Genomic DNA, 14,773 nt, shown 5'->3' with positions numbered 1-14,773 from the left:
ATTTATGATTTTATAATGACTGTCAGTCATGCTAGCATTACCTGATATTTAATATCCAACATTCTATATTGAAGAACATTTGCATAAACATGGGTCACTGAGGATGATGCAATACGCTCAAAACATTGCCGGTGGAAGGATTGCGTCCAGCCTTGAGTGCGCGTGTGGTGGATGTTGAGCTGATGCAACACCCGCCGGCACCGTCATGGAATCCAACGCACCAGCACTATACTGCCATACAACTGAATGTACTTAGTTTTTGAATCAGAACGATGAAAACCAGATAACAGATTATGGATTGTGAATATTTTACCGGGTAATATTTTGTTGTAGTCTGTAGAATAAAACTCAAATGGAAACTGTCACTAAAAGTGAGGGCCAAGAAACACATACAAAACACACATCGTTTACCCACAACGCATGCTGTCGATTAATTCAGTTCCTCCCAAGTAAACATCTGTCTTTCTTATATTTATCAAAAACATACTATATGTATATATAATCACCTCACCCCCGCCAGGATTCGAACCCACGATACTATGACTGACCGGGGAACGTTTCCTCTGGGCCACCAGAGAGCTAACGAAATATACTGTATATGGATCCTCATGTTTCGAAGCCAGATTTGGTAAAACGTTACTCTGATCACCTAAGCGGCACGGGTAGTCCCCATTAATGGTTCACGGCGCCATAAGCTCGTTGAACAGGCTTTGTGTGAAATATAACAGAGTCTAGGACTGCTTTTTGTGTCCTGGTGGCCCAGAGGTAACGTTCCCCAGTCACAGTCATAAGATCGTGGGTTCAAATACTGGCGGGGTGAGGTGTTGATTATATGTAGAAGTCCTCATGCTTTATTGGGTTAATGAAATATATATATATATATATATATATATATATATATATATATATATATATATATATATATATATATATATATATATATATATATATATCATGTAAATCCACAATGAAAACGTGGATAAGATAAATCTTGATCAAATCATACGGGAAAAGGGAAACAACGGAGCACCTTAGCTTTCGTCTTTATTCAAGACATCTTCAAAGGCAACTGGATTACATGGACAGAGAGAGGCTTAAATATACAGGGTGACCTTAAAAACATGAGGTCAGGTCATAATGATGTCATCCACTAATCCCCACACCAACACACACGTAGAGGAGCTTAAGAGAAGAGGGGTGACGTGACTAGTCAGGTCAGGTCAAAAATAAGGGACCCACAAAATAACTCTCATACATCTAGATCAAACATATCGTTTCTCGATGTAGATCTTTGTTTTTTTTTTGGGGGGGGGGGGGGGTTCCTTTGTTGTTGTTGTTATTATTGTTATTATTGTTATTATTATTATTATTATTATTATTATTAAATTGTATTTTTATATATTATAGTTTATATTTTTTGTATTCTTATTCTTATTATCTTATTATTATATTTTCGCCCCCAGGCCCCGATGTGTGTCGTTGACCTGTTCCCTGGTGGGCTAACCCCGTAAAAAAAATCATAAACAGTAAAATTCACAACATTTCATACATACAGACTACTGGTGAGGATTGTTCACAATAAATAGTGGTAAATGTGGCATGGGGGCCCTCTCAAACGGAGCCAGACTGAGGATATGAGACAGTTAATAGTCACGTAGGAGAGTAGACTAGAGATGCACTCACCCTTTTCTAACCCTCCCTTCCCTCCTAAAACCCACAGCGTCAAGGACCCACCCATGAGCCTCCCCATCAGTCGCGCGGTCATAATTTTTTCTTTACTTTTACTTTTATCCTTTTCGCCATTGATCGGCTCGTTAGCCGCTTGGGCGGTCGGTCACGTCTCTGTTACGCACTGTTGGCAAGTACTTGGCATGCACTAGTTCCTGAATGTATCTAAAGTTCTATACCTGCTCCAGTGTTGGTCAAGTCTGGTCTTGAAACAGCTCACACTCGGTGCCGTCACAACAGGTTATTCCAAGAGTTCACAACTCTCACTCCTAAAAAATTTGCCCTTACAGTTTTCTGGACACCCTGTAATCTTCAGGGGCGTCTGAACCATAGCACATTTAATGTGGGGCCAGATGAAGGAGTTTCAGTACTCGATATATTTTGCCCTTCGAGTTAAAGATCGAAGAACGACAGTCTTCTTTGTTTCTAGGCGCAATATTTATGGATTTGTCAACGTCTATAATAATGTACGATGGTGGAGTGGCTTGCCCTTCTTGTCTGCCTGCGAGTTCACAGTATTGTGCCGGACTCTTTAATTTTTAATCTTAATTTGTCATTTCACCACTTACGAGCTTACTGGCAGTTTGGGTTACGTACACGATATCTCTGATTATACTATAATACGGTTAAGTGCGGAGTTTTCTATCTCGGTGTGGTACTTGAGAGACAAATGGGTGATCATTTTTTAATGAGCTCATGAGATAATCGACGTCTGGGTTCAACCAATCACAAGTCAAAACTAGAATGAGGGGCTGTGGTTATTTTGGATATCAATAAAAAACTAACTATGTCACTGTCTTGTACTGAACATCACAAACTGAACTTATTACATGAAAAATAGCAACACAATACACCACAGACTTAATTAAATGAATAAAATAAGCACTCAACTGTGATATCTTAATTCTTTAAACAATCTAAAATCAGTTGGTGATATAAAAAATGCAGCTATTTTTATAGCACAATTAACAGAAAATATAAAAATTCCTCAAAAGTTAAACAATGACCAACAGTCATACGGTAATAAAAAATAACTAATGGTTCCACAGGATAGTTTGTGACCGGGCCCTTTCCTGCTACTACAGTACCAAAAAGTTTCCTGGAAATTGACCCTTCTAAAGATTTAGATTCAGTACAAACTTGTTCAACATTATACTACATCCCTCAACGGTGTTTTTTTTTATCTTAAAAAAATAAATAATAAAAATAATAATAATAATAACAATACATTTTCTAACGTTTGATATCTTTGGTTTCTGTCCAATGTCTTTAGAGACTTCTCCCCGGATGAGATGGCGGTGGGAATTTTCAGTCACCATTTAGTACTAATTATAAATATGCAGGAGCTCTTCAATTCACAAACGCAGTGTAAGAAAAGATCTGAGGTAAAATGACTCCTTCACCTATCTTGCAGACATTGGTAATATGCAAGCAGGTCTCCAACAATATTCCCCACTTTTTACTACTGCATTTACCTTACTGTAGCGAAACAGGTATAATTTCCAGTACACAAGGATATCAAGGACCTGATCACCTCACTACATACACATAGCCGAAATTAAGTTCCACCTCATATTAATGTTATAAAGATTGGGTGTGAAGGGATTTCATCGACGTCCTACGTTTCCAACCAACTTACGGTCATAACGGAAAAAGGACCCTATAGTTTGTATTATATTTTATCCTCTTCGTCACTGATCAAGCGGCTTCAACAGCACAGTAGGTAGTATAGGTAGTAGGCAGCTATCAAACAGTGAGGTACTGCCGCCTGGGAAGATATTGGAAGTATAATTGCGTTGTCTATTGGTAGACCCTGCTGCCATTTGGCACCACAAAAATTGTGACCATGTCCCAGGTTGCTGATCTGACTTTCTGCCGCATTTACACACAATTACAGGGTCTCAATTGTTTCTACCCGTTATTTGTGTGTATGCATAATTGCATGCACACAAATAACGCACATAAGACACTTGTTAAACACTTTAAGCTCACACTAACCGTGTGCTGCTTGTGATTTTTAGTGAGTGCATTTGAAAGGTACTTGTGTTTAGTACGACAGGAAGTGTGTAGGATAACAGCCCGCGCGTCAACACTTCGCAGGGTTGGGTCTCAGGTGCATTGAGTGTATGTATGTGTGCACCACAGGCGATGTGCCAGAAATAAAGGTTCCCGCCCTTCTTACAGTACCAATCACACACTAGCAAAGCACTTTAGAGCAAAACGCTTAAAGTCGATTCGTTTGGTCCTACTTACGTGAACATATGCTGGATAACCTTACAACCCGGCGTCTATGCTAACTTTAAGGCACGCTTGTATAAATTGCACGTGGTCTTGTCAGCCACGCGGCTGAATCATATCGATTATCGCTGACTAACTCAGTAATGACACATACAGTTAAAAAAATGACACACAATTATCAATTTTCACCTACCTTTAAAGATGCAGTGTTCACGGTGAATAAAGAATGAACACAAGAGATGTTTACTGTGAAGGAACCGAGAAACCGTGAGCAGACACCACCACCTCCCGCTGTCGTCTGCTACGCCAGCTTGACTGCCAGCCACACACATCTACGGGTCTAGTACAGATGCCAAGTACGGCAACTGAGAAAAACTTGCGCCCTTAAAAATTACATAATTTAAATGACGTACTTATATCATTTAGTTTCATTTCTAATAGCAAGTATTGTAAAGTATTTCAGTATGCATTAAATTTATCAAACTATTTGCACTCGTCAAAGTATGTTTATCTTATTTGCAGTGTATACTCAAGATGCAGTTAACAATTTCGCCAAATGAGAGACTTTAAACTTTAAGCAGTTTTAAATGAAGTGTGGGTGGAAATGAAATGTTTGCCCAACATTATCTCTAACACCAAGCGGGAAGTGCGTGTATGCGTACGTGCGTTCAGGCGAGGATATGCACAGCAGTGAAAGAAGACTTGTGTATATGTAATGTGCTGCAGCGTAGGCGATCACGACCGCAAAACGTAGAACCCTAAAACATCGAGGGTGAAGTAAATGAACTTACTATAACGGGTGATATATTATAATATAAATAAGAAATAAGAACGAGTGACTTACCCTTTCTGTTAGATAATAGAAGTGTGGCAGTTAAGTAACGTCGTGTAAATAAGGGCGCGGTAGTGTTTGTGATATCAACTGCATGAACTCAGCAGTTGTGTAATGAACCCCTACAGTGGTGTGTGATCTCAGTTGTCGTGTCAGTGTGACATCGCTCGTGCGTATGGCGTGCGTTTGAGTGACATCACTCGTGCGTATGGCACGCGCCAGTGTGACATCACCTCCACCTGTGTGATCTCTGTTGTGTAATTGTGATATCACTCTTGCGTATGGCGCGCCTTTGAGTGACATCGCTCGTGCGTATGGCACGCGTTTGAGTGACAGCACTCGTGCGTATGGCACGCGTTTGAGGGACATCACTCGTGCGTATAGCACACGTTGTGTGACATCACTCGTGCGTATGGCATGCGTTTGAGGGACATCACTCGTGAGTATAGCACGCGTCAGTGTGACATCACCTCCACCATACGCACGAGTGATGTCACACTAACACTGTCGTGTTAGTGTGACATCACTCGTGCTCATGGCACGTGTTTGAGTGACATCACTCGTGCGTATAGCACACGTTGTGTGACATCACTCGTGCGTATGGCACGCGTTTGAGGGACATCACTCGTGCGTATGGTACGCGTTTGTGTGACATCACTCGTGCGTATGGCACGCGTTTAAGTGATATCACTCGTGCGTATGGCACGCGTCAGTGTGACATCACCTCCACCTGTGTGAGTTTAATGATAGGGGGTCTGTTGTCTGTTAGTGTGACATCACTCGTGCGTATGGCACGCGTTTGTGTGACATCACCTCCACTTGTGTGAGTTCAGTGATTGTGGGGCGTCACCATAAGTAGTAGCTGTTACTAAGCATTACTGCATACATTTATCGAGCAAGACAGATCATGCTCGCTGTTCTGGCAGTCATGGACATGGAAGAAGGGAGGAGCATGTCCGGCGTGGAGCAGGGAGACACTGTCGGGTACGGGTTGTTGGGTTCACTCTCAGGATGGGATGGAGAAAGGAAACTCACAATGTGCTCTCGGTATACATATTGTATTGGATGTACAGTGCAGCTTGGTGATGGGAAGTGGCAGCGTGGTTACAAGCGTGATGTAGAGAGAGCTGGTTGGTGAGGGTGCTCAGAGGAGGACCAGCTTGTGGGTCGCCATGGTCGCTGGCGGGAGCGAGGGCCGCCAGGCAGGAGGAGGAGGAGGAGGTGTTGCTTGAGGACTGGCTGTAGGTAAAAAGAGAGGTAGGTCGATACGATACGAAGTCATTAGTTAAGAGGTGAAAGAAGATTATTAGGAATTGAAGAAAAAGTGGTGAAACTGAAATACAGTAGGAGTAGAAAGAATCTGGGCTCAACCAGATCGCTTCATCTTTCTTATTGGTGTTTTGTCTTTGTTCTGCTCCCTTGGGTCGTCAGACCTTTGTATTAATATTGGTTTATTTATATAATGCTGCTTATTATTATTATTTTTGTTATTGTTGGAGTTAGTGAGCCCGCCCAGGTCCTTGTGTAACTGGGAGGGTAGTCACATTTTTTTTTTGAGGTGTTAGTTAAGTGTTAGTTGTGTTAGTCTAAAGGTACACTGTATGGAGAGGCCTGCCAGGTTCTTAGTGGAGCTGGTTGGTCACTCTCATCTTTATTCCTCTAGTAATGTTTTATGTAGAAATGTGTATGTTGAGGCAGGAGGTGGTTCAATTACTTCTTCCTGGCTGATATAGCTGGGAGGGTAATCACATTATTATTATTAATATTATTAATATATATATATATATATATACTTTTTTTTTTTTGGAGTTAGTGAGCCCGCCCAGGTCCTTGTGTAGCTGGGAGGGTAGTCACTTTTTTTTTTTTACTAAGATGTTAGTTCAATGTTAAATGTTAAATGTTAAATAAATGTTAGTTATGTTAGTCTAAAGGTACACTGTATGGAGAGGCCTGCCAGGTTCTTGTGGAGCTGGTAGGTCACTCTCATCTTTTATTCTCTCTATTAATGTTTTATATGTATATTGGGGCAGGAGATGGTTCAATTACTTTCTTCCTGGCTGATTTAAACCAACTGTGTTCTTGGAATTCTTCGTTGTCTATATTATTTATCCAGTTTTGATATGTTTCTGTGTTAAGTTCAGTCACTTTTTTCCAAATATTTACAGCTTTGTTGTGTATATCTACATTGATTGCTAAGAGATTTGCTCTCTTGTGTAGCTGTTCATTATTGATGTGGTCTGTATATTTTATGTTATATATAAATCTGAGGGCTATATTTTGTACTGTTTGTAACCTTTTAATGCTCGTTTTACTAAGGGTGTTCAATGGGATGGGTGGGTAGTCCATAATTGATTTAACAAGGGCAATATAAATCTTTCTTTTGTTATTAATGCTAAGGTTCTTAAAGCGTTTTATTTTTGATAATCTTATTCTTGCCTGTCGTTCTTTATCTTTTAAGTATGTTATATATCCTCTTTTTGTTAGTTTTAATCCAAGCATCCTGCCTTCAGTGTCGTATGGGTATAGTTCCTGGTCGACTATTACTGGACTTGTTTTGATCTTGGCTATTGGTATTATCTTGAATTTGTTTTTATTTGTCCTGATTTTCCATTTTTTCTCAAAATCATTTATGTTTTTTATCGCCTACCGTGTAGAGTGCCATAAATTGAGTTGATTTTCCTGGGTATGATACTATTTGAGTAATATCATCAGCAAACATATTTACATATTCACTAAAGGGGGTAGGTTGAGGTGTGTCTGAAGTATAAATTGTATATAGTGTTGAGAAAGGCATCCTCCTGAGGCACTCCACTCTCAAGATTAAACATAGTTCCTAAAAGTTTCCAATTTGAATTTGTGCTCTCCTATCATCTAAATAGTTACACAATATTCTTAGCAAGTATTCGTTAAGTCCCAGTTTTAATATTTGCGGCTTCAAGCCTAAATGCTAAATCCTTATCAAAAGCCTTAGAAACATCCTCAAAATTATATTGATCTGGTTACCCTTGCTTTTTCTATTGCAATTATTTCCGTTATTATAGCTATTGCAGTTAGGTATTTCTATTAAGTATAAATCCATGTTGTCTGTTGTTAGTTTTCTCCTGCTGTGTTAAAAGGCTATAAGTCTTGAATTTAATATTTTTCCAATAGTTTCCCGGTAATTTCTAATAGTATAGTTGGCCTGTAGTTTAATATTTCTTATTGTCCTTACCCTCTTTAGGAATAAATATCATTTTAAAGACATATTTTAGTTTGTCTGAAAGCAACCAGTTATTACATGCGTTATAAATGTTTAATAGTGTATTTAAAATGTTTTCAGGTAGATTCATGATCATATTTCGTGTAATACCTGTGAGCCCAGGGGCTTTTTTCTCTTAAATTTCAGACAGTGCATCATTTCTCCCATGGTTATTATTTGATTATTAGGTACAAGTTATAGTCTATATATTGGTTTTGGGTGATTCTATGTATTTGTCTTCCTATTTCTTCTTCTATCCTTTCTTCGTGTTCACTATCAAAATTCCTCTATTTTCCTCTATCTGATATTTTAAAACTTTACCCATTCCCTTTTGAATGCTGACTCTTGTTCATTTTCCTCGTGCAATTTGTTCCATTTGGTCTTTAATGTATGGTGTTTTTGCTTGTTGTGCCCCATCATCTTGTAATACCTGTGAGCCCAGGGCTTTTTCCTTAAATTTCCTCAGACAGTGCATCATTTCTCCCATGGTTATTATTTGATTATTAGGTAATAAGTTATAGTCTATATATTGCCTTGGGGTGATTCTATGTGTTGTCTTTATTTCTTCTTCTCATTCTATAAAAATCTCTTTTCCTCATTCTTCATTGTAATAGGTCTGGATTAATTTAACTTCTTCTGGTAGTCTGTTGTTGGGTAATGTTCTAAAGTGTGAAGTAGGAGTGTGTTTGGTTATAGATGTTTTTATTGCTGAGTGCAGTCTGTCCATTTCTGAGTCTATATCTTCTGTTGTTTTCCCTTGTAGGTTAATCGAGTGGTGATTACTTAAGTCTTCTTTGAAGCTGTCCCAGTCTGTTTTACTCATTTTCAGTCTCCTTTTTATTGGTATCTGTATGGGGCTTGTTGACAGTGTTAGTATAATTGGCAGATGGTCACTGCCTGTAAGAGGAGGACCAGCTTGTGGGTCGCCATGGTCGCTGGCGGGAGCGAGGGCCGCCAGGCAGGAGGAGGAGGAGGAGGTGTTGCTTGAGGACTGGCTGTAGGTAAAAAGAGAGGTAGGTCACCACGAGGTCAGGTCTTATATTGCGGAGGTAGGCGTGGCTTAATAGTTGACCTCCGTCATGTAAGGCGGCGCTGGTTGACCTAGACCACGAGGCATACACTGGAGAATTCGCGGGGTCGGCTACTCAGTGACAAACAGCGTTTGTAGGGGAGGAATCCACTACAACACTCTTGACATAGAAACCGACGTCTGACCCACGTTGCCAAGGCAGCGTGAGATAAACCTGTCTCCCGAGAAGAGAAGGGAACCACCAAACGAAGGGATTGAAGGACAATTATGTGAGCAACACCAACAGATGCAGCAGATGTTCGCTCACCTGACAGCGATGATGCAGAACGTCGCCGAAGGTATGAACCGACTACGTAGTAAGGGCAGCACAGAAGATCGCGGAAAGGTGTTGTCGCTACCGGAGACACAACCTTCCTCAGAAGCTGACGAAGAAACGCTTCATACTCGAGGAAGACTCCCAGCACTCACCTTAACCTTGGAACCGGGAACATCTCACTAGGAGGAGCGGGAAAGTACTTCCGAGCGTCAAGCTTGCTCACCGAAACCACTAACGTCGATGAAGGACCAAAAGGACGACCCGCCGAGGTCCGAGGGGTGGGTGAGAGAAATGTTAGATAATATGAGGTTCTCCCAAAGGCCGACGCCGAAGTTCAGCGAAAGAACTTATAGTGAATACTAGGAGTTCAAGCGAGCTTTCCAGCGACACGTTGGGATGGCGCAGATACCTGATGCTTTGGAATTAAAGAAGCTTCTCGTCGTGTTCTCGGACGAACTGGAGAATTGCTTGAGGAACTTGAAAGTTCAAGGAGAACAACATCAGATTGATATGTATGAACCAATACATGCGTTAGCCGAGAGATTCAAGGGAAAGATAAGGGACGACTATGTGGATAAGATGCATAAATACAAAAGGAAGCGGAGGTGACGAAGTGCAGGCACCAGTCTGGTGGCCCTCCTTTGACCATTTTCAAGCAACTGACAGTCCCTAGCATATCTCGGGGACCAGACGGGATGACAGTACTACAAATGGGGAAGCACTCTTGAAGATATCTGAACGACCTTCTTATAAGACCCAATAATTTGTTTGCCTGATTTACCTTCTTCTCGCAATGGCCCGAGAACTTCAGCTCATTGTCAACATACACATCTAGGTCTTTCTCACATTCAGTCTCAAATTAGTGCAGTTTCTTCATCCCGTTGGGACATATGATACGCCTGCATACCATTGGTACGCCCCAGGTGCATCCTCTTACACTTCGTGACATTGAATCTCAGCAGCCATTTCTTCGACCATTCTTGGAGCTCACAGAGGTCCTTCTGCAGCTCTTCACAGTCCGCTTGGTTCTTGATTTCCCGAAATAACTTGGCGTCATCGGCAAACATTTGTGTGGAGGAGTGTACAACGTCAGGCATGTCATTTATGAAACAAAAAAACAACAGCGGACCCAATACACTGCCCTGTGGTACCCCGTTTGTGACAGGGACGGATGATGATTTAGTACCATTAATCACCACCCCTTGCGTGCGGTCATGTAGAAAGTCTTCTATCCATGCTAGGACATTTCCCCGAATTCCGTACCCTTCCAGTTTGATTTTCAGCCTTTCGTCGGGTATACTGTCGAAAGCCTTGGCAAAATCTAGGTAAATATTGCCGATATTACCACCCCGTTCCAGAATATGGGTCCAAATATCCAATACCTTGAGCAATTGTGTTAAGCAGGAGCGCCCCGGCATAAAACCGTGTTGACAATCCTTGACAAGGTTGTTTCGTAATAGATGTTCCATTGCGGCATCTCTGATAATACTCTCAAGTACTTTACATATTATGCTGGTCAGGCTCACCCGTCTATAGTTGTTCGTGGAGTGACGATCGCCCTTCTTGAAGATACGACTCACATAAGCCACTTTCCATTCACTGGGGGCCTTTTGTTCATCCAGGCATTTACAAAACAGGATCTTCAGGGACTCGGCAAACTCGTTGCACAACTCTCTTAGCACTCTGGGATGCACCTTGTCAGGGCCGGAACTCGTATGTACCTTTAGCTTTGACAGTTTATTTTTAATACCCTCTTCTGTGAAAACAATGTGGGTCAGTGCTGTGTCGAGCCATCTGTCCTTAAACGCAGGAGGTTAATCGCATCCTCTCTTGTGAACACCGAGGAAAAGAAGCTGTTCAATGCCTTAGCTTTATCCTGGCCAGAATCTGCGTAACTACCATCTTCAAGCCTCAGGTCTGATACTCCTACTCGCGTTTTTAATTTCAACTTTGCATTGCGGTAAAACGCCTTTGGGTTTGACTTGACCTCGCTTGCAACCAGCCTCTGGAACTCCTTTTCAGCCCTTCTACGCTCTATCTTTGCTTGGTTTCTGGCTCTTGCATACACCCTCCTGTCCTGCTCATCATTTGACCCAACCCACGTCTTGAATTTCTGGGTTTTCTTCTTAACTTTGTCGACCTCCGCATGGTTCATGTGTAGGGATCCCCTCGTATTCCTAGAGGCACTGGGTTTGGTCTTGAGTATATATTTATCGACTAAATGGATCACTTTACTAGTTATGATATTCAGCGTAGTGTCTGCGTTCTTGTACCTTAATAAGTCAGGCCAGTTGATACCTCTCATCTCTTCCCTCATTGTAATTTCCCTTGTAATATTTGCACCTTGGCCTGGCCTTATCTTGAACTAGGTAACAGTTAAATCTGAATGACAACACTATATGGTGACTGGTGCCAACTGGGGCAAGGTGTTCCAGTTTGGCCACCATACCATCCTCATTTGTTATGGTGAGGTCAAGTGGCTTGGGTGTTTGCTCCCCTCTGTAATGTGTCGGGTCTCTAACATGTTGGAACAGAAAATTATCTCTCAGAGTTTCTACAAAAAGAGTAGCAGGGTTATTCAAGTCATTTGGGGTGAAGTCGTTTCTCCAGTCGATGTCGCCATAGTTAAAGTCCCCCATGATAAGGAGGTGGTTATGGTTGAGGATTGCCGCTTTATCTATTAAGGCTCTTAAGTTCCTTTGATTTAGTGGGCCACAGTTTGGGGATCTGTAGATACACCTGACGATAAGTAAGTCCCCTCCTTTTAATTTAATTATACACCACTTGGTCTCTTCAAAAACATCCTCTCCCTGTACCCTCGCCTGGCTGGCTCTAAGGTCTTGCCTAGCATAGATAACCACACACCTCTTGCAAGTTTCTTGAGAAAGGTTCGTAAATGAGTCATATCCAGCAATACTGAACTCACATTCCTCTGGGTCGATTCTCCTGTTCTTGTTCAACAGTTCGACAACTCCCACAATATCTGGTTGGTTGTACTTTCAGTAGTGTTTCAAACTCCTCTCTCTTATCAAGAAACATGTCAGTTTTAGTGTACATGACATTCAAGCCAGAATTTGTTCTTGGTAACGTCTCTGCTCTTAGTAGTAGCCCCCCCCCCCAATTCTCAGAAGCTGCAGCATTTGCTAAGTACACTGTATTTTGCAGGGTGTGGATAGAAATGTCATTGTGTACACGGCGCTCGCCTCCTCCTGTCTGGTCGGCAGAGCTGGTGCCACCTCTCGGGTGGGGGGAAGAGCGGGTGGAGGGTGCACTGCTGTCCCCTGGCCCTGTTTCGGCACACTTGCTTCCACTACCCTCCCCCTGAATATAACCCATGTACACCCGTCCCCGTTCCTCCTCCCTCTTCTGCTTCAAGTCCTGCAGGAGCTTCTTGTGCTGTTCCCTCTGCATTACCGTGTGATCTGGGTGAATGAATACACCCCGAGATTCCTCGCTTCTTGCTAAGTTTTTTGCTTGCCGAATAACCCCCCATTTCTCCTCCTTGCTCACTAGTGTAATCCTGAGGGGGCGAGTCTTATCCCCCTGCTTTTGTCCCAGCCTCCTCACAACCTGTGGAGTTGATGGCATCTTCAGAACCTCTGCGCAAATATTCTTAAACAGCATCTTATCGTGTGTTACCTTACTTTCAGTTCCCTCTTCCTGGCTCTCGGAGACTACAAAAACTATTACATTGTTCCTGCGCTGGAAACGTCCCCGTTGTTCCTCTCTCCCCTAACAATAGGTCCGTTAATATTCATTTCTTCGACACACTTCTTCAGAGTCCCTAGCTGCTGTAGAACCTGTTCTGATCCTGCATTACTCTCCGCCACCCCTCGTGGCCCTGCTAATGCCTCAGCATAACTCCTCTAAGCAACCACCTCCATTCTATCGGCTACTTCCTCAGTCTTAGCAAGGATCTCTTTCCCAACTTGCTCTAGTTTGGCAACCAACAGGGCTCCAGCTTCATCTATTTTCGTCCCTATTGAACTCGTTCCCTTATATCTTGCAATCGCCTCTTTCACCTTGACTACGCAGTCAGGGCAATACCAACAACAGTCTTCATGCTTTACGGCAGTTAGCATCTTCCTAAACTTTGCATTGGTCAGGCCTGTATCATCCATATCCGTCATCCACCGCAGTAGTCACATATCTTTTCTTTTCTTTTCTTTTATCCTCTTCGCCACTGATCGGCTTGTTAGCCGCTTGGGCGATCGGTCACGTCTCTCATTACTTTTCCTTTTCATTTATCCTCTTCACCAAAAGATCGGCTCGCTAGCCACCCGGGCGATTGGTCACGTCTCTGTCACGCACTGTTGGCAGATACCGGGCATGCACCAGCTCCTGAATGTACCTGAACCCGCTCCAGTGTTGGTCAAGTCTTCTCTTGAAAGAGCTCACACTCGGTGCCGTCACAACACTCTCTGGTAGATTGTTCCAAGAGTTTACAACCCTCACTCCGAAAAAGTTTGCCCTCACAGTTTTCTGGACCAATCTTGAGCTGTGACCCCTTGTGGGGCGAGCGTCCGCCAGCTCCAAGTAAGGACACTCAACTGAGTAGTGCCCCCTGAGATGCTTATACACCTCAACTAGGTCCCCCCTTGCCCGTCTGTAGTATAAGCTAGGCAAGTTCAGGCGCTCCAATCTCTCAGGGTAGCTGAGATGCCGAAGTGCAGGCACCAGTTTGGTGGCCCTCCTTTGAACATTTTCAACCAACTGACAGTCCCTAGCATATCTCGGGGACCAGACGGGGTGACAGTACTCCAGATGGGGAAGCACTTCACCCTTGAAAATCGTTACGAGGGACGGACCGTCTAGATATCTGAACGACCTTCTTATAAGACCCAATAATTTATTTGCCTGATTTACCTTCTTCTGGCAATGGCCCGAGAACTTCAGCTCATTGGCGTCATCGGCAAACACAACTGATGTCGATGTTATTTGACGTGTTATAGCATTGTCCGATTCTCCAAGAAGATGCAACTTGTCATAATATGATATAGAACAATGCGTAAAATTTTTCATTAGGGAGTCTTTATTATTGATCGATAAAGTTATGAGTAATTTCATATTTATGTTTGATGTGAAATTGACTCTAAGTGCTATTAGAATTATTATCTAAAGTCAAAGAAAGCTAATAGAACACAGGAAAAAAGCGGAGTCGCATAAAATTGATTCAATTCATTTTATTCTTATGATGATTAGATTAATATATGAATGTTTAATTTTTGAGTTGGTCAGCAGGCACAAAAGAATAGCATTCATTACTAAGTAACTAATATTTTATTATTTTGGTATCTATTTTAAAATCTATTTTTTGGTAAGTTTTACACTGACAGTCATACAGAAACCATGAATATACACACAGATTGGTAATTTTCCTGTGTGTTGTAT

General features: G+C 42.1%; 1 protein-coding gene across 2 annotated transcripts in view; it reads right to left on the bottom strand.

Annotated features, from left to right (window-relative positions):
• The window catches only part of LOC121879305 (Y+L amino acid transporter 2-like), a 71,690-nt gene extending 67,384 nt beyond the window's left edge, over positions 1–4,306 (bottom strand). For both annotated transcript variants that reach the window (XM_042385920.1, XM_042385913.1), the window contains exon 1: positions 4,160–4,306. The gene's annotated coding sequence lies outside the window, so the exon portion shown is untranslated. The remainder of the gene's footprint in view (positions 1–4,159) is intronic.
• Positions 4,307–14,773: the final 10,467 nt, after the last annotated feature.

Source organism: Homarus americanus, unplaced genomic scaffold (genome assembly GCF_018991925.1).
Source record: "Homarus americanus isolate GMGI-L3 unplaced genomic scaffold, GMGI_Hamer_2.0 scaffold15169, whole genome shotgun sequence".
Taxonomy (NCBI): domain Eukaryota; kingdom Metazoa; phylum Arthropoda; class Malacostraca; order Decapoda; family Nephropidae; genus Homarus; species Homarus americanus.
The sequence above is the reverse complement of the archived record's forward strand: the minus strand, read 5'-3'. Positions and strand labels throughout refer to the sequence as shown.